The sequence below is a fragment of the Thunnus thynnus genome, chromosome 13 (assembly GCF_963924715.1).
Source record: "Thunnus thynnus chromosome 13, fThuThy2.1, whole genome shotgun sequence".
Lineage (NCBI taxonomy): Eukaryota > Metazoa > Chordata > Actinopteri > Scombriformes > Scombridae > Thunnus > Thunnus thynnus.
Genome location: NC_089529.1, coordinates 19,305,317 through 19,327,258, shown reverse-complemented (window position 1 = coordinate 19,327,258; position 21,942 = coordinate 19,305,317). Strand labels below are relative to the sequence as shown.

Sequence of the window (21,942 nt, the reverse complement as noted above, 5' to 3'; positions counted from 1 at the left end):
AGATGAACACATCATATTGTAATTGATTTGACAGCAGTGTTTGTGCTGTAATGCATTTCAAGAACAAAACATTAAAACGCCACTTTTTCTGAAAAATGACACACAGGATCGATGAGCCTTGTTAATCCGATGTTTCCCGCAGGCAAAATACAAAGTTATAACCAACCAGTTTGATGTGTGTAAAGGTGTGTTTGATTTTTTTTTTTTTATAGCAGCCTGGGGTTTTTCGCATGTGATTCAGGAAACAGGGAGACAGAGCGGAGGGCCTTGCATAATGTCACTTCTCAAATCTTAGACTGCAAATATATTAATTTATATGTCGTTACATGGCAGCAGGGATTTAATGAACTGAAGGACAAGGTTTTCATTCAGAATAAATCAGCTATGGACAACAGATAATTTAAAAATCACTCATCATTTATAGATGAATGCAGACTGCTTTACCGACGTTTCTGCTTTAACCACATTAAACATCCTTTTTTTTTAATGCAGATTTAAATTCATCTACCAGTTGAGGAGTATTTAATTAAATTATTTACACTTTAAGCCACACATTTACTTTTACACTACATTCACTGCAAGCAAACACACACACACAAACACATTCTACGGCTTATCTCACCTTCGGCAGCTGCCTTTTCTAATCCATCAGCTGAGTAGATGGGCTGATCTATCAGGTCTAGGCTTGGTTCAGAGGCTGGTCATACAAAGGGTTTGTTTGAACTTCTAAAATGTAAACCAGTGAGCACTGTCGTGACTGTAAGGTAGTCTTGCTTTCAACAATTTCATAAAACAGCACCGGCTAAGCATAGCCTCAAAACTCTGTCAATATAGAGAACGTACTAAGACAGATGCATCAGTTGCTTACATGGTGAGCCATCCTCAGAGTGTGAAATGGAGGTTGAATTTGATTTTGTCCTTTTTTGTGTATACTATAGAGATATATGTACACAATATTTTCTGTATATGTATGCTTTTCAACAAAGCTTACCATCAAGTAGCTAAAACTCTATTTATAAACACAAGCTAACCCTTTCAGTGAGACACATTATTTTGTTGATGTGCAATGTATGTATCTGCATATTTCCACTTGAGAGGTGTTGCTGTGTATGCACATCCACAACTATACTCTTAGAGCACACTTCTCCACCACACTGCCCTTGACATTACCTCCCTCCATGTGACCGTCCCTGCCTGGGCTCCCTGAGGCGATGTCGCTCCAGCTTCAGACCTGTCTAGTCGAGAAAACTGGATTTCTCTCTACCCAGAGGGCTGAAGGCCCATGGTCGCGTGCCTTAGACATCGCCTCCACTGGCTGTCCAGTCCCCCCAGGTCCCAGTGACTCAACCAAGCACATAGCTGAGGGGGAAAACAGACAAGACACAGGCTTTAACATACTGCAAAAGTACATTGCCTATATGCTTTGACATACAGAAAATGTTTGAATATATAAAGGCTTTTTACAATAATATATACATACAGAATACATTCACTCCAAATCATTACATTGTTTAATAGGTGGAAACATTAGATTGGATGTCAAGACACTGGGAGAATGTATCACCAGTGACAAAAATATTACAACAATATGTTATCTCTGTGTTCACTTTCATCCATCCATCCATAATCAATTGCTTGTCTGAATATGGGTCAAGTAAGTGACAAATAGGTAAGATGCCCACCCCAGACACCTCCTCCAGGGACCCCTGGAGGTTCTTGAGTTGTTCCCAAGTCAGGTGACAAATAATCCCTCCAGCATGTTGTGGGTCTGCCCCAGTTGCATGTCCCCAGACTACCTCCACAGGGGTCAGGAGGCATCCTGATCAGATGCCTGAACCACCTCAGCTGTCTCCTTTCAATGCAATGCACTACGAGCTCCTTAAATATGCAGTCTTGTATCATTGATTTCAGTCTTTTGATAAGTAGTAATGAGCCGCTCCATTGTTCCATGGACAGGACAGACTTTGCAATGCTCCCCCTCACTCAAAGGTTTTACAACTGGTCAAGCTTCTTTTCAAGCACCGTGATGTCTAAACAGTGTGGTTCCCCCTTTCCAAAAAAGGGGGAACATACCTCCTAGTCCCTTTTTTATTTAAAACAATATCAACTTAGTCTGTTAGTCCATTAGAACTGTCCCATTAGAGCCTTTTAGCATCTCTTTGAGAGGGCTTTTCCAATAAGTGTGCATCAACTGGGTTCAGGAATTCCTTAAGTGTTTGCGAGAATCTCTTTGAGGCCAACCTTGTCCACCAGACAACAGGTACTGTACTAAGTGAGCATGCTTACAGAAAGAATACTATAAATTGTTTTTATTTATCAATTAACTTCATACAAAGTATAGTAAAGAGAAAAAATCTAAATCACCACGCTTTTCCTTTAAAATAGCGCTAATTCTCCTAAGGTTGTTAGAAGCATCTTGGAGAACTTGCCACAGTTCTTCTGTGGATTTATGCTGTCTCAGTTGTTTTTGTCTCTTTGTGTAATCCCTGACTGACTCAATGATGTTGAGATCAGGGCTCTGTGGGGGGCCATATCATCTGATGCAGGACTCCTTCTTCTTGTTGATAAAAATTGTTATTTTTGATTCTGGTTGTATGTTTGCGGTTATTGTCATGCTGCAGAATAAATTTGTGACAGATCAGAGGCCTCCCTGATGGTACTGCATTATGGATAATAATCTAAACATCGAAAGTGCCTAAAACATTTGCACAGCACTGTATAATAATGATAGATGACACATGATATGATACAACTACAAAGTTATATCATTCTTGGCAAGAAATATACTGGTACCTGACAGACTTATGAAGTATCTTATGGAAGCACAGAAATCCAATAACAAGAGACCACCCAGGTTCAGATCAGACAGGCCCTTTCTCCCTAATTACCCTCTCCAAGTGTCCCTGTCTCTACCCACATGAGCAGTTAAGTCCTCCGGCAGCGTCGCATCCTCTTTGGAACCCCATCCAGAGACACCAAAGGGGCAAAATACCTAAAATTGCTGTTAAGCACATAGGTACAGTGCTCAGACAGGGCCTCATAACCACTCCGACAGCACCCCTCCCCCTAGACAACACAGGAAAAGATGAGTGTAGCCCCTTTGCCTCTCCAAAGGTAAAAGGATTGGGCACTACAGACTGTTCTATACACACACTTGCTGGCAATCATGCACATATGGATATATGATCAATTCATCCAGTACATTAGCTTAGACAAACATGCATACGCAAACGCATGACAATTCATTGATTTCCTAATGGGCATAACATAATGAATGATCACCCTTTCAGCTTTTCTATTATAGTAGGGACATCTACATTCTACAGTTATAATTTAGATCAAATACGCATGCCTGCACACTCCATATACCATAAATAAAACTCACACACATACACAAGCACTGATGCATGCCTAGAAGTATTATTATCAATGTGATGTTCAAATGTAGACTAGCATCTTCCAGGAATTTCCTGTCCTGCAATTTGGCCTGGCAGGGAGGGAAATGAGGGGGACGGCATCTGGAACACGGGCTGCTTATATAACGGCTAGATAGTCTATTTCCTACCAGGCCTGCTATGTTGTGTAAGTATGAGTATTTGTTGTGTGTATCTGTGTGCATGTGTTTAATTCTGAACTATTGTCTAACCTGGGACAAGTGTGTCTTCAGTTTTAATTCATTACATTCAGCAGAGCCTTGCCACCCAACAGCAGGAAGGTTTGCATGTTCTCCCAATGTATGCATTGGTTTTTCCCCATAGACACGTAAGCTCGGTGAACTGTAAGCTCTAAAGTAACAGTAATTGTGAATGTGGTTCACATTCAAGTGAATGTGGTTCTATAGCTGTTAATCCTGTGATAGACTAGCAACCTATCTAAGATGTATGCCACCTCTCGCACAGTACATGCTGGAATAGGCTCCAGCAACCTCACAACCCTGGAACAGGATAAGCACTTTAGAAAGTGTATGGATATATGTTTTCATTGGTGTCATGTTAAGGTATGTGTCAGTTATGGTTAAGATTAGCATGAGCCTTAAGGGATAAATATGAATTAAAGCAATGCCCCCTTCAGTGACCTAACTCTGTGTGTGTTTGTGTGCATATGCGCATATGTATCATGGATTTTTTTTCTCTGTCTGGACCTTTAGCAAATTTAGCAAAAAGCAAAATATGAATGATGAGACAACACCACCACCAAGGTCAACAAGTCACTGGTGATCTATCCCTCATTCAAATCTTGAAGCCGCTGTCACAGTCATGAGTGAAAAATGTTGTCAGCTGTCCGATATAATCATTTATAAATATAAATGTCACAGCAGATGTTGGGATGAGCACAGTCATTGAATTCAAATGACTGTCTGTGTCAAGTCAGAGGATAAATCATGGGCATTGACAAAAGGTCAGGGGTTTAAGGAGGTTTTTATTTAATTATTTACTCTCAACCTAAAAATAAATTGACAGAATCCTCGGGCATAAGATGGCCTTTAGGAGTATGCTCAGGAATGCAGCATTGATTGATGAGATTACTTTAGATGCTAATGTGAGTTTAATCAGATTTGTTTTGATTCATTTCTTGATTTTTTTTTCTCCGGTTATTCTGTATGCTTGACACTCGCAGTGTCAAAAAGCTTGATCTTCTCTTCAATGTTTAGAAGACCTAAGTGAAAAAATATATAGTGTGTACAGATCAAAAACGGTGAATTATTGTGCTATTTGGAGGTAAGCTGCTTTGTACCTGATGAACCTTTTAAAATAAGTCTGTTGAGAACAAAACAAGTTTTACATAACTCTAAAAAACAATTGGTATGACTTGGTGTAATTGAATTACATTAATGTCCTACAGTTTGCCCATGTGCATTTTGTTTTTTGTGTGAAATAGGGTGTGTAAACTGAAAAACCCATGGAAGCATGCAAAAAGGATTAGGGTTGTTGAATTTGAACTTTTTCAAACAGATGTTTACCCCCACCTGGTATGGACCAACAAGTACAGGTGTTTTATGTTTCATAACTGCTTTTATATTAACTTTGTAGGTCAGGTCAGATAAACACTGTGTTTAATCGAGAAATCCATTTCTACCAAACATATTCTTCAGCAATATATCAAACAATTCTGAGTGATAATATGAGTGAAAATATAGCCTCAAAGCAAGCATGAAAATTAGAGAGTAAAAGAGAAGACAACTAAACCAAAAAAGTTTGATGAAAATTGAATGAGCCAGCTGTTAAAGCATGTTTTGTCATGCACGACCAACAAGCATTAAACTTCAGCTCATATTTGCATTGCTTGAAACAACTAAAATGAATATTCTAGCCAACATTATATAACAGAGGATAACACAATTCTGCTGAAAGTCACAGAAAGTTGACAGAGCATGCTTGCTTTTCCACCAACTCTATTTACATTCATCTAGGTCCACATCCATACCTGGAAGCTGCCAATAGAGCCGTACTTCGCTACTGTGAACAGATGAGCTGGACTAGTTAGAGGTTTAGTGTCTGACTCCATGAGAAACTGTAGAGGGAGGGCCGATCCATAATTTTGCACTGTCAAATTTAACATTAATAAGCTCAATTCTCTGACTCCAAACAAAACACTGACTTAACAAAACAACTTGTTATCACTATCACTAGCTACTACTAGCTGATTACATAACCAAATGCTTAAATGTTAAGCAGCAATTAAGAGTGGTTACAAAGGAAGTAATTTCCATCCTGTTAGGAAGAAACATGACATTTGTTTTGGGTTTTTTGTTTGTCTACCTGTTTTTTTGTTACTGTCGTTTTCCTTGTGGGAAAATAGCGGTGTAAAAGAACATAGTTGATCCGTGAACCATATGGATCGCCCCCCTATGGTTCAGCACACATGTGAGCTGCAGATTAATTGTGAAATTTAATGTCTAATTGTATACAAAGTAAACAAACTGCTGTAGCTACAAGTCATGGACAGACAGTGTGTTGCTAACAAGGATTTTGAAGACCAACAACCAAATCAGCATCTAACGGGTCCGAAGTGACATTTGCAGGTATGTTTACTTGCTGTTTTTTGTGCCTCCGCCGAGTGGCCAATTAGCTATCTAGCTGCTAACTGCAATTAGCAGTGCACTTTTCCCCGGGGAATGTTTGCTGAGTGGCTCGTTCAACAAGCTAAGCTGCAGGACAAGATGTGTGTTCATGTTTGTCAGTTATTATCAAGTTTTGATGATGTGACACATGCAATTTTTTTCAGTCACCATGTTGAAAAGAAGAAGGTATCATACCTCAGATTTCCCTTTAACAATTGAGTAATGCATATTTTATATATTTTAAGATTTTTATTTAAACATCGGACATCTTGAATGTTGTTTTTATCTCAGACCATTAGTTCCTTGCTTCAGGTGTTTTACAGAATAAAAAGCGAAGTTATATTTGTCTCCCTTCTTTTTGCTGACCTGAAAAATGATCTGAGACTCAAAACAATGATATGATCCTAATTGTGAGTTTTGTGATCCGTTTCACACCAAGGGAAAAAACTTAAGACCGAAGGTTAGCACTATAGCTTTACTTCCATACAGTTATTTCCCATTCACTCCTAGCAGCTGCCAAGTGCAACCATAAGTCTTCACTGTTTGACTTCTACAGTTGCAGGTTAAATCCATTGCTCAAGGGCACATTTTCTGTAACTAAGTGAGGGGAGAACATCTTTAACTCCCCCTCCCCCCAAGGTTTTCTAAGACAGAACAGGTATTTAAATGACCTAATGACCCGCTAGTCACATGACTAGCCACTGTTTTGCTAGACATTAGCCCCCAATTAAACTCTGAATCTGCAGTCCACCTGCTTGCTGTGGATGGGGCTCAGCTGTGTTCAGTGAATGGCAGAGAGCAGACACATCAGCCAGACTGAAACAGGTAACTGACTGTAGAGTATTTACCGCATGTGAAAACAGCATTATTTCACTGTTTTGGACGATCATGTGTTTGAAAAAAATAACAAAGAAAAAAATAATAATTCAACAGCATGGTTGGTCAGTGACATTTCATGACTACACATTATCTACATAGAGGGGAGATGTAATAAGTGTAACATTAATAGTGCAAAGGCAGCAACATGTAGAAAGTATTTGTTGCCAGATGTATTATTTGATGCAATTCTATCTGCAATAGTCACCTTTTCAAGAAAAAAATTCTGTCTGCAAAAGCAACACCAGTTACATCTTTTCCCGTAAGGTAGGCTATATGTCACAATTATCTTCTGTTCACTATTTCACTGTTATATTGAACAATGACTTGATAATTTGACTGCATGTCTTTACAAATGAACATTGCAGTCACATTGTGTGTTCATTACACCTGATGTCAAACAGCATCATTTCACGACTTAAGTTTGGTGTCACTGTGGAGTCAAGGACTTGTGTTGCTGCATTGTTTCTTATAACTAAGCTTCCTGCCTACCCCACAGAAAAGGGAAATGATGCAAATCTTATTGAAATGTTACACTACTTTCCCTTTTATCTCATTGTCTCTCCCTTTTCTCCAATGAGACTTTGTGATAATGGTGGGTTTTGGCCCCTCCGGTGCACGCTGACAGACATTACCTTTTAATATTCCCTGCATTGTATTCTTCTTTTCTCGCATCTACTTAACCCCTCTTGGGGAGTTTTAAGGGAGATAGATTTTCTTTTTTCTATATGTATGTGTTTCACTGGCCTGTTCCCCTTTCCAAAGCGATCCTTTGGCCTACTACTAAAACAAGCGCTGTCCAGATAATCCTGCTAACTACCTTGGTTTTACCTATACATTTTGGGAAATTTTTACCATTGAATTCCTTTTCAGCTGAACGGATTTTATGCACATGGTGAACAAACTGGATTACCTAACAATAACTTATTCCAGACAAAAAAACTACCAACATCTTAGAAAAATCTTATAAACACTATATAAGGACGACCTCTACTGTCCGGCGATCTTTATCAAAGGCTTTCACCACCTTCTCAATGGAATGACTCTTTCAAGGGTACAGTTACAGCTGGAAAACTGTACATTATAATGATAAAATAATAAAAGAAAATTAATTTATCTGTGAAAATGTTTTAGTCTCATGAAATGAAGAGAAACCACTTCACTGGTTCTCTGTCACAAGATAAATTGTTAGTCAGTGCTGTAATTATTCCATGTATAAGCACTACTGGTTCTTTATATATGCAATATGGCATACTAAATATTTAGTTTTGTTGGTCAGCTTGGTTGTTTTTTGTTTGTTTTGTTTTCGATAGCTTGATTCATCTCTGATGTCGAGGAGGAAGACAGTGAAGTGGGGAGATGAAGGCGGTGGACTGTTTTGTGAACTTTCTCAAACAAGAATTCTGCTGACTCTTCCAATGCAGGGAGTGTGATTGATGCTTTTTTAAAAAGCCAGTGATTAAACACTCTTGCGTCAATTTATCCTCACAACACCAGTCTTTGTGTGTCACTCATTCTTTAACTCCACAAACTCTTTCTACATATATATTTACTAACACTATAATGAAAGGAAATTGCTGGAAAAATGTTCCTTCTCATCTGTGGAGAAAAATCATCATTACTGGTGGCTCCATTAGTCTGTTTATACATTAAATGTGTCCCTCCCATCCCTACACTGAATATTAATATGGCTGGCTGTAATTGATTGCTTTGTTGTCACTGTGAGCCATAGAAGTAGGTGTTTATCCTCTTGCCAGCCATCTCAGAAATATAAACAAGTTATGTACTACCACCAATATTTTAAAAGAAAACTCCACTTGTAAAAGGCTGTCAAATTGTCTTCTGATCTTTACTTGAAACATAAATAACAACAATTTATTTTATCCAAGGTGTTCTCAACTATTCTGATACTGTGTATAATTAAAATACCTAACTCACAGTTGAAATATGGCTAAAAATGGCACCATATATTGCTACTAACCTCTTAAATCTAATTTATTTTCTTGTCACATGCTTGTTGCATGTTTTTTTTAGTTGGGTTCTATTTCGTCCAACTCTCTGTGGATTCCGACAAAATGCAAGTAATCACAAACAACAGCAATATAGCAGTCCCTGCCCTCTCAATATACAGCCTCTCACTGATTCCCCTAGGAAGTCACCAACCTTGTATTATCATGCTTTCATGCCTTTGGCGGCAGCTAGGGCTGGAGATGCGAAGGTGCATTTGCTTCCAGCATTCACAGCCACCCCTCTGGGAAAAACATTCAGCACATCCAGAAGGCAAGCAATGACTCATATCTCAATACCAATACACCTCTTAGATTCCTGTTGCTTCCTTGGCTCTCAAGCCACCTTTGCTACAGCACCTGGTGGGTAGCTGAGTGAATCATATTACTGCCTGTATTATTGCTGGAGGCAATGGCATTTGGAAGAGACATGAGAATTAGCCCAAGTCAACAGCTGTCTTAAAGTTGCCCTTAAGTTGTCCTGTTCCCGTCACGTCTGGGAAAACTGAATTATCCTTTATCTTACACCCCACATCTGACCTACCTGTGGGTCATCACAAGGCCATTGTTCAGATTGGCAGAAACTTATTTCAAATTCTTGTGTACATTAAAACATTTTAAAGAAAATATTTCATGAGTGATATGTTCATTCATAGTGAAATGTGTTTGATATTTTACTCAATATATGTATAATTATGCTTCAGAGAATCATTGGAACGAGCAGATAAATCTATGCACTGTATGTCTAAGACTCATGGAACTGTAGTTTCTGATGCTGATGTTTCTGTGCTAAAACATGGAAAAAGTTTAAAAATCCATACTAAAACACATTACTGAAAAGAGATACAGCAATGCCACAGAAGCTAGAAGTACAATTATTCTGGTCTCTAGCGCTCTTTAGTCTAACCTTCTATTGCATTGAAAATAAATGCATCCTACTGACCCTAAATGTCACATACAGTCCTTAAACAGCTCTCACATACGCAGGAAAAACTACATCCTAGTGAAAATTTATGTGAAAAATTAATTCTTGTAAGATGTTGCTATGTTCAATAACATTGCAAACTAAAGTTGACAAATGGTACAGAAGTTCAGATAGATGCACTCAAGAATGACTGCAATAACCATTTTGGCTTGATTTTAAATATGTGATACATAACACAATCCAAAAATGACAATGTCTCGTAAGTGGTAATATTGACCTTTATTGGAACTTTGAGTGTTATGCCAAAAGATTTAAAGTTATACAGAATGAGAGATATGAAAGAGGAGAAACAAGACATCAGAGAAGAGAGTCCCTGAACCTTGTTAACATATACACACACACACTCATTCACACACCACCTGTCTTGGCCTAAAGCTAGAGCCAACTAGCACAGGGATACTGCTTGTTCAGTGAAGCTGTCAGAGCCTTTACTCCGCCCTACAGATGTGAGGGTGTGCGTGTGCTTGCAAGTGTGTGTCTAGGTGTTTGGGTGAGAGAGCTACAGGGGGCCGCTGTGCAGGAACACGGATGCTGTAAGTTCAATCCTTCCACAGAGATCAAAGTCAGGCTCCTGGCACTAATGATCTGATGTGAACAGCTGGCTGGTTGCCACTGCTGCCACTGACCTGGCTAAAAGTTTTCACTTGGACTAAGATAGATGGCCTTATTTGGCCATTCTATGGTAGGAGGCAGGCATGTTAGCAAACAGGACATCAATGGAGTAACAGTGCAGCAAGCTGTGGTCTCTCAGTACTACAAGGAACTGAGCCTCACTGCCAGTGTAAAAACACTACCATTGGCAAGAAAAATTGTGTAAGTAAGAGCAACAATATGTAATTTATGTTTTGCATGCATTCTGCAGCCTATTCTTGCAGATATTTGTATATTTTATTCTTTCTTATCAGGCCTTCTTATAGTGGAGCATGCTTGTCCAAACATTTTATCAAACAGTAATATAAATTCTTCTGTGGGAATCGACAGTATGATTTCATTCAGAATGGGGAACACAGGCTTGTCATATCATGCAGAGCCATTTCAGTGTATGGGCTTTATTTCATTTCCCATGTCGTTTTTAAGGCCACGCACCTCATAACCAGAGATGTATGTATCCCATAACAGTTTCATTTTGTGAATACAAAATACTTTCTTGATGGTATCACCAGGTCTCTCTCCAGTGATCATCACTGTATAAATATGAAGGGACACCTGCAACCACCAGCAAAATAAATGGATCTCTCCCCACCCCACTATCTATACTATCTATATCCAGACTTGACTCAAAAGACCAGTTTTTCCTCCCTTCCTCCTGTTCCTTTGTCCTGACACACAAACACAGAGAGACATCCCATTCTGGTCATAAGAGAAGTGCTTGATATTACTCAATTTTGTATTTTCTGTGGCAGCGGGATATTCGCTGGATACCCGCTTTCTTATTATGAGACAAGCTTTTGTGAGTATTACAAAGAGACCTGTGCCTACTAGAGAGCCTGATCTTTCCCAATGGGGTTTGTCTGAGTTGACAGAAGGTTTCGATTTTTGAAGATACACTGCAGTCGATTCTACAAACATACCAGCTGGCATTGCAGGAGGACTGCCACTTCCACAAGAGCTAGCATGTAGATACAAGTGGTTCATTGGGTGGCATTATGAAGATCACAACATTTCAGACAATGTCAAAGTGAAACTGAGATTCAACAGGCACAAATCAGCAGCCAGGTCATGTCAGTTCATTTGTCATGCGCCGTGTCAGCAACTGATATAACACTAATGTGGAGCCTATACTGGTCAGTTGTGCCTGAGTTGCTATCATTTTTTGTAGCTTAGCTAGCAAAGCATCTAACATTCTGCACCCATTCTTCAGGCTAACACTAAGCCAGTGATGAACTTGAGAGTGGCAATGGTCTGGTCCAGTGTTAGCAGCACAGCTCAGCCATCCTTCTCCTAGTTCTAAATGGAAGACATCTGCATCTAGGATGGTTCATTCTCTGGGCCACTGAAGGTGTAGTGCCCCAATATGGTGCATATTGGGGCACTACACCTTCAGTGGCCCAATGATAAAAACAATCAAGTGGTTTGCAAGAAACCAAATTCTTACTAAACTCAGCAAATGGTGGACAAGTTCCCAGCGGGGTTTATCAGAGACTACGTCCAGAATTTGGGAGTGGAGAGGATGGAATGGCCTGCCAGCAGTCCTGACCTCAACCCCATTGAACACTTGTGGGATCAGCTTGGGCGTGCTGTTCATGCTGAGATACTGCGCAGAACCCTCAAACTCCAAGGCCTCTGGTAGAGGACCCGAGCTTGAGGAAGACACACCACCACCACCAACCCTCATGCAACCCCCATGGGAGGAGGGTTAGAGGGGTATTTTTTATTTTATTTTTTTATGTGTGTGTGTGTGTGTGTATATATATATATCTTCATTCTGCCGCGGTGGTGCGCCACTGCAGAATGCACATAGGGGAAGCACTGAAATACAAGGAGAGATAATCTCAATATGACAGAGAACACATTTCAGAAATTAGTGCCATGTTTAATGTAATAACTCTCCAGTCACTGTACAGACAGTGTTACCTCATGTACATGTAATTGTAAAGAGCTTTTGTTTTCCCCAAAGCCATGTCACTGAACAGGCAGACGCTATTGAATGCTCTTTCATGTAACATTAATGTTTATTGATTTTCCTTTTCCCAAAACCTGAACCTCAACACTGAATTATTAATATGTAACACATGGGAACTGGTACTGGAGCACTAAAGGCAATATATGTTGTCGCAACAAAGATGCATATAAATGAAAATCACATTGGCCTTTTAACCCTTTCAACTGTGGCATAAAGCTTTTTTTTTTTTTTTTTTCCCCATGGGCAACGTGCTAGCATACATGTGGTTGCAAGAATGGGATGGACAGCTGTATAATGGATTGTGCAGTTTTGAAGCACAGCTATTAACTCCCTGAGTTACTAGGAAAACCCCCAAATTTGGCTACACTTAAATGGTAAATGGCTGCATTTATACACTTTAACATTTAAAGTCATGCTCTAGTTTGTTTTATTTCTGTTTAGTATAGATTATTCTATAAATGCATTCTTCTATTTTTGTCACACCTGATATCCAATATTTTTAATTGGGAGATTAAAACCAGCTTGATTGACATTGTTACCTACAGTAAATCAAAAAATACCTGATAGTTACAACTATTACTCAAAATGTTGTGCCATGCGTGACTTTGTTCATAATTTGTATAGTAACTTAGTTGTAATACAATGGCTAATTCATTTGTTTAAGATTTTTATAGCTAACAATTAGGTAACCAATTTACCCCCGGCCACTATTGGTTTCCTCCAATAGTGGCCGGGGCCTTTATTTACCTCAACTGCAGTCTGGCCTGGTAATAAATAAATATTGGAAGCAGGCATATATTAGAGAGTGGTCTTTATTCCTAATTCCCACTGTTTGATAAGTAGATTTGCTCATATTTTAGTATGAAGCCTCCTTGTTTTCTGATCTTCTTCCGTTTGCTCTGTTAAATTTTTGTTACTGCATTACTGGTAATCCAATTACTCTGATGTGCAGAACAATAATTCTAGCACTTGAGTTGCACCCAGAATTTTTTGGCAGTGCACCACTTAGCTGTAGCATGCAGATAGCATGCTTATGGATGTATGCTCGGCAGCTTAGCTAAGTTACCCTGGTTACCCAAGCTCATGTGGTGTCACTGCCTTCATTATTATTAAAACATGCGACGTTATCCACGTATTCAAACAATATTGCGTCTCCTCCATCCCCTTCCCCTCTCTGAGACAATCGGCTAGAGGGCTAGGTATGTACTAATAGAACTGAGTTACATCCTGGTAATTACTATTTATGCTTAACTGGCATGCACATTATATAACAGGCACCAGAAGCTTATCCAACCCTGTTTTTTCCCCGGCCTGTTTTTAGGGCTAGCCTTTATTTGTTCATGTCAACTACGCCCTTGGCCATTATTTATTGACTACCATCTTTTATTTGAGGAAATACACTAATCCTATACATTATAATACAGTAGCTTTTACAAACTATGAGTAGTGGTCTAAATGCAACATAACAATGGAGTTCACATGTCATAGAAAGACAAACAGTCAGACAGGTCTTGAGCTTAACCCAATTACAATATATACTCTTGAAACTTCTGCCTAGAAATTCAAGGTTCATATCAATTAAGTTAATATTATATCTTGAATGTAGTAAGTCAATTTTCCTGACAACAGTTTTGAACTTTTTGCTGCAATGAGTAGTTCCATGTATACATATATAATTAGTATACAGCTGGCATTTGGAAACATGCCATCAGAGAGTTGATCATGAATTATTTACTATAACTGCATATCCTTCAGCTATAATAAGACATTAAAGGTGTGATGAAGGTGTGCAAGTTAGTGTAATTCCAAACAGCATTTACATATGAAGACCTTTTCAACAGTTGTTTCCTTTCCTACGGCAAAACGAGAGAAATAAGTCATGTTAACACCGCAATGAGACTCATCTATCAAAGGGGTTTAGCCCCGAAGTTAGCAACAACATGTTAGCTTAACTTGACTAGGCTCACTTAAGGTGGACTGACTTTTAAGGTGGATGAGTAATCCCCCCCCCCCCCCCCGGCCACTCCAAGGCAGTCAACCTAGGGGAAACACTATAGCCAATTATTGATATAGTGGTAATAAATATTTTTGTAGCCATTAACAAAGCTATTAGTCAAAATTTCCAAATAAAATATGCTTTATCAGAAAGTAGTAAAACTCCAACAACCCTGTTTCCCTATTGGACCATCAAAGTTGGTAAGTGATGAGTAGTAGTTAATATGTAAACATTCAGTACTTGCAAAAGCATAAACCTATATGAAGCATGTACAAAACAGCATTCAAACACACACAGGAAGTCAGTGTAAAACATATGGCCACAAGACACAGAATTAATGTGGAAATAAAATCCCATGATATCATTGCATGTTTTAACACTTAATGTGACTTAATGTGAAATTAAAGTAGGTACATCAGATCAGATTATATGTTGATGTACATTGGCTGCCACATGGTGACATGGTATTTAAGAGGGACTAACTGAAAAGTCTGATTCTATTAATCTTTGATCCTCAGCTGCAATAACACAGGCAGGGACCTCAGCTAATCTGTGTGAAAACAACTATCTCACGTGATAGAACATTATCAGTCTGTAGTGTTTATTTCATAGGCTCCATAATAGTGCACTTCCATTGCCTTCTGTTCTTCTCTGCTCTTTCACCACCCACTCCTTGATTCCCAATAAATGACAGCCGTTTTATCTGTGGTCTGGACTGATTTGCATTTAGGAACCCACCATGAAACTTCTAACAGTTTAAATGTTTTTCTTGATCTGTTAAGCATTATCCTACTCCTCGCTGTTTTACAAGCCTAAAGTAAGTTTTCATTTAATGAGGCATCACATTCTGTTTAACATATAATATTGTGTTGTGCTTCAGTGTGAAATTAAGCAATATTACACAAAAGGGTGACTTTACTGTCATTACTGGCACAACAGTGATGCGATCAGGAACGAGGCAATTGTACAATATTAAATAAATATTGCCATTATGCAACAGTTACCAACAAAATAAAAAATATAAACAAAATGTATCTCTCCGTTTCCATGGAAATACACAGGGTATGACTAATACCTGGAAAACAATCAGTCACGTCAGTAGACTCCTATGTAATGAAATCTAGTGTACTACTCCCGCAAGTAGGCCGACGCTTAGTAACAACCTAGCGACAGAGACGATTTCTAGTCCCTGTTGAGTCAGCCCATGGACATGAGTCAGCCAGCCAACTTGAGCTAATGGTTTCTAGAGATTGTGAGATTTTCCAAACTGAATAAACACCACATTTATAAACACAAAACTGCTTTGCTAGCTCAGTCTTGTTGTAACTACGATATCTGCTAAATTTTTTTTTTTTTTCCATTGACAGATTTAGTTACTATGTCCACGAACTTCACATACATTTTTAAGCTAGTATCGCCATGTCACCAACTCACCGGCACAGCTGATGGAGGATGCACAGTCTCAGAGTACAATCCACTCGGTAAAGGGTTTTTTGTTTGATACTTGGGATATTTTGTTCAATTATTATGAAAATTTTAAAAAGCATATTAGCCATTTTAAAATTGAAAAATCCATCAGCAATTCACACATGGCAATTCAAGGCAACCTCTATTCCATTAGAGTACCAATAAGCACCATTTTCCATAGCAGTCCTATATGTTACAGTGATACAGTGATACATGAGGACATTTTGCTAGGAACTAGGGGTCACACTGGGAGCTGGGACATATTAACACTTGAATATTGTACTGTGTTGGAGTGTAACAGTGGTAAAAATGGTAGAGACAATGCTATAACATTTCTAAAACCTTGTCTTTTACATTATTTCCTCAATAAGATATTTTCTGTTTAATTATAATCCCCAGAATGCATCACGTCTATATGCAGCTAATACATTTCCAAGCCACTGAAACAGAAACACTTTAAAAAAGGGAAAATTTATATGACGCTGGTGTGTTACTAGTCTTGAGAATGCTGTCAACACTGACACACCAAAACATCTCTATTTTCAGCTAGGTGATAAAACTATTTGTGACAGTAGTTTCTTCTATCAACAACCCGACACGTAAATACATATAAGTGAGTTACAGAGTGTGAGTGACTGTTCCACAATATACAGGGAACAGGATGTGTAGAGAAGGCGCTGCTGCTATTTTCAACACCTACAAAGTTTCCAAAAGTTCTTCTTCTTCACTGGCAGCATGTCAAAAAGAGACTCAGTGTGCCTTCTTCTTTTTTTCACATAGATGTCTGGAGAATGACAGAATGAAATACTGAAAGACAGATCATGGGGCCTTCATCCTGAGTGGCTGCTGGAAATGGCACTGAGAAATGGAGTGGAGGGGGGAGAGGAGAGAGTAGTATCAAACTTTTAAATGCTAGCTAGAAAAGATACAATGAGAGGAAGCAGCTCCCCTGTGTAAGCTTGATAGGTCCTGGGAAAACATGACATCTAAGACATCTAGTTTTCTGAGACTGGTGTCAGGGGAGGTGAGCCTCAGAAGCTCTAGACGCCAATTATGGGAACCCTTGCCTAAGCAGGTAAAGAATGGAGCCATGCTCCCCGATGCTAATGAAAGTCCTAATTATTTCAGACAAAGCATCCGAGGTTGACACCAAAGGTTTCTGGGGGATTGACTCCCTGTGCCTTCATGCCAGACGTCGACAGTAACTTGAGGAGAAATCGTTGGACTGATAGGTTCCCACAGGCTGGCTAAGGATTGGGTGGTTATGGACAGATGGATAGATAGATGAAGAGAGGGAGAGAATTAAGAAGACAGGGTGTGATAGACAGGAATGAGACAAGGTGTGGGCTGCAGGAAGGCCAGGAAGGGCCTTCTGTCACCAGAAAAGAAATGCAATAGGAGGTAATCTGTAGTCACAAAGAGCTCTCTGCTGAGTTGCACTGAGGGTCCCCAGGGAGCTGTCATGCCTTAACCGCCGCTGTTTCTTTCTAAAAGGTTGATGCCAAGGAGGAATTAAACCACTGTTTGTGTGTGTGTGTGTGTGTGTGTGTGTGTGTGTGTGTGTGTGTGTGTGTGTGTGTGTGTGTGTTGAGAGAGTCCGTGTATGATCTCTCCATTTGACATGCTTGAACAGGCAGTGCAAATAATCAAACCTATTAACAATGACTTAATCAATTCCATTATTGGAGTTGAGCTGAGTGTGGGTCAAATGAGGAGGAACCACACAAACACACACAAATCCAATACTACACAGATGGGCAAACAGTAACTCTGTAGTCAGAGAAATTAGCAGCCACATGCTAAGCTACTGCCTATGTTACATTGTCTAGCTACTAATTGCATAAAGCTGATTATTAGTTAGTGTATATTATGCAAGGTCCAACATAAGCCATGGCCTGAAGGCCCGGGGCCAGAAAAAGTTTATGCAGGGCAAGCTGATTGGCCAGTCAGAGTTTGCGACATGAGCGTGTTTTCGAGACACAAGACCAATGAAATGCATCGTGTTTCGCTGAAATATACATGGGGAAGGCTGCGCTCTTAGCCCGCTAGCCTCTTACAGATGAATCTGATGGGTCACCAAATATGGTGCAACACTGGTGCTGTTCTGTATTTCTGTTTTGTGTCTGCAGGTTAGGCTAACCCATTGTTGCTAACTTTGGAGCTAACCCCCTTCACTTTTCCAGCATTTGGGGAAACAACAGACTTTTTAGCATTTATTAACTGACACACTGTAGTCTGTACTGTACATTTACTGCCAGACTGACAACTTACTACTATCCTTTTCCTCTGCCCCGCTTGCATCTACCGTCACTTCTCTGCCCCTCGCTCTTTCCCACTCGCTACGCAAACATACTCCTTAACGGAGCCACGCTACCAATAGTTTCCCAGGCAACGACAGAGGTTGACTCACGTACCGGAACAGCGCTGCACAGAGACTCCCAAACGCTGTCGATTTCAAATCAAAATCAAATATTAAAAAAACTTTTTTTTTTGGCCTGGCCTTTAGACCCAGCGGTCTCCATTAGGTTGGGCGAGTTCAAAGTTGTGAAAACAACGGGGGTGTTTTGAATATAATATAACATATAATTTGTTAGTCTGTACCTCTCACCGCAGGAAATAATGGATTACTCCTGGAAAGCTATTGATGTAGCACTTTTCTCCTTATGAAAATAACACAGAGATTATTCGACCAATAAGAATTTAGTCGGACGAGAGCATATCGACCAACTAATCGACCAGTCGACCAGCAGACTACAGCCCTATTCCAAAGTGACTTATATTTTTACATCCACATACTGTACACACACATTTAGAGCAATCTGGGGTTTAGTGTCATGGTGAAGGACATTTTCACATGTGAATGGGAGGAGCCAGGGGTTGAACCACCAACCAACCCTACAATTAATAAGCCAACTCCTAATACTAATCCCAGATATGCTCCATTATTCTGAGATTTTTGGAGATGGGACTGTTTGCTGTCTTGCCAGGAGTTGGGTGGGAGGATCAGCACCTATTTCATCTCTGTACATTCTTTGGAGAGACATGTTAGCTTGGTTCAGGGTCTCTCTGTTGAGAGCCTGAATTTTTTTGAATGAGTAATTGATTACAATTTCAGTAATGAATAAGATAAGAAGTAACTTGCCCTACGTTAGCTACGTTAGATTGCAAAACATGTTTGACTGCGCACAGCAAGTGTAATCCAAAGCTTATCTGTTCTATAATAAAAACATGCGATTCCAACCAACTCTTTTTTTAATATATAAGAGTGCAAGAGTTATACATATGATATTGTTCATACCTACATCGTTCCTACAACGTTTATATATTTTAAAGGAGTATCATTTTATGGCTGAACCTGAAGTCTTTTCTTCATAGGAGCAGGACAGCAAAAACTAGAACAGAAAGAAACAAAATTTCATATACCATTAATGGGTTGTTCATGGAGTGAACAAATAGTTACGTTGCATCTCCGTGAAAATACTGCACACACACACAAACAGTGCTGTTGTTAACACAGTGCACATCACTAGAGCTTATTTACCATGTTAGCTATCAGCAATTGCTCCCTTTCCCTTGTGTAAAGTCTACCTCACTGTTTCTCCAGATATTTCCCTCCAGACCACTTAACGGTTGACCTGGCCGGTACTTAGCACTTGTTATGTGTGCACTGAGTATGTTGGTGATTAATTAAAGCAATCTATCACAAGCTCCACAGGGGAATCAAGATGCTGTTGGAAAGATTAGAGGCTGAAGAAACCTTGGGAAGCCTACAGCACCCAAGGCCCTCAGGGTAAATACTGTTCTGCCAGAAGATAGTACTACATTGTAATACACTATGCAATCCCCTAACATTATATATATACAGTACCAGTCAAAAGTTTGGACACACTTTCTCATTCCAGTGAATGGGAAGGTGTGACCAAACTTTTGACTGGTACTGTATATACACTGTGTGTGTATATATATATATATATATATATATATATATATATATATATATATATATATATATATATATATATATATATATATATATATATATATATATATATATATATATATATATATATATATATATATATATATATATATATATACACACACACACACACACACACACACACACACACATACATACATACATACATACATACATACATATACATACATACACATGTATCATTTTTTCAGTTTTCTTCCAATTTTGTAGCCTATTAAATTTATACCGTAATGTACATACTATAGAATTACAAAAAAGACCACATCTATTGGTAAGAAATTTTAAACAGCTTACTTGCTGCCATTTGGGATAACATTTCCTGAAGAACCTTTAAAATTCCAGGTCCAATAATCAAAGTGGTGAATATTTACTGTAGTTTATGTGTGTATGTATGTGTATGTAGTCCTAATCACAGTATCTCTTTGGTGCTTAAGGGCTAACTGAGGAGCAGACATGTCATTATGAGTAGGCCCAGCAGGGGCCATCCAATAATGAACTGAGAAACAAAGTAAACAAGAAAACATTGTTTTGCTGTAATACTGCAGTAATTTTACTGTCAGTCGTGCAGTAATACATACAATATGGGTAAAACTTTTTAAAACATTGTAGTGGAATATCTGCAAGTGTATTACAACAAGAATTTCGTTAACCTGCGAGAATTAAGGATCGGTGGGGTTTGGTTTTTTGTGTCATTTTGCTGTGTGCTTGTTTGCTTCATGGTATGAATAGTTATGTTAATCATATCAGCAATAGTTACTATTTGAAATAATGAATTTTCATTGCTGATGGGCCTGCTGACAGGATTTTCAAGTGGGATTGCAGTAACATTTAAATGAGCATCATTTGTATGTTATGCTACAATATTTTCACAACACGGAAATCAACCAAAAGAAAATAGCTCATGAGGGTGACACAATATAAAGAGAGTTGTTCTGGTTATTTCACTGTTTATAAGATCATTGTAAATCATTTATCCTGGCTTTTCTGTGCTTACTAGGTTCCCTGGTGAATGCCATTTTTGTCTGTCAAACCTTGTGTATTTATTCATCCAAAAAGGTTGGCATGATTGAGAAATGTCTTACTTGAGTCAATCCGTAATACATTTGAACAAAATAGCCTGGGAGATATCTTTAGATCATAGACATTTTATGCCACGCAGGATGTAACCGAAATATAGTGTACAAAATCCCTCTCCCCTCTCCTTTTCTCTCTCTCTATGGCCATGCAGCAATCCCATTCAGAGTTAATTCTAATCTTGTGTCCTTTCATTCATAATTAAAATAACAAGCAACTAATTACTTTTGAATAATGTCAAGCCAGTCAGGCGGGTTGCACAATCCCTCTCCATAATTAAAGTGCACCCAACAGTTTTGGCAGACATTCCCCTCATAGCCACATCACTTTGCATTGTTTCAGTGAACCAGTACACAGGCCAGCCCTTTAGAAAGCCTCTGAGATACTCCAGGGTCTGAATGTCAGCTAGCTTTCAGATGCTCTGGGCTTCAGTTATTTGAGGTTTGAAAATACAACACAGCCCCTTCTGAAGGAGAACATTGTAGCAGGAAGCAGGAGGTTGGGGATTAAACAATCTGGGTATTTTCTTTCACTGTACATGCCAAAGAAACAGTGCGACACTGACTGTGAAGAAGTAATGAAAGGCAGATTGATAGTTGTATTATGTCCAGTGTTTTGAAGCAATGCCATCTGGGTGACAAAATGATATGGTATTCTTACAAGACAGACTATAGGTACAAGAAAATGCTTTATTTCTGTCTAGGAAAACATATTTTCCACCTACACTCACTCTGAATTCCTGCTCACTCTTCCTGGGTATTCTACTCTGTCTGAGAATGTACTGAGAACCCTCCAGGGTTTTCAGTAGTCTCCACATCAAAAAAGGAAAAAATGCAAACCAGCAGCTCATTGAA

At 39.0% G+C, this 21,942-nt stretch overlaps 1 long non-coding RNA gene across 2 annotated transcripts in view; it reads right to left on the bottom strand.

Moving 5' to 3' along the window:
• Window positions 1-21,942, bottom strand: part of LOC137195853 (uncharacterized) — a 198,116-nt gene that overhangs the window by 158,847 nt on the left and 17,327 nt on the right. For both annotated transcript variants that reach the window (XR_010931176.1, XR_010931175.1), the window contains exon 3: window positions 1,171-1,359. This is a non-coding gene — a long non-coding RNA (uncharacterized lncRNA). The remainder of the gene's footprint in view (window positions 1-1,170; window positions 1,360-21,942) is intronic.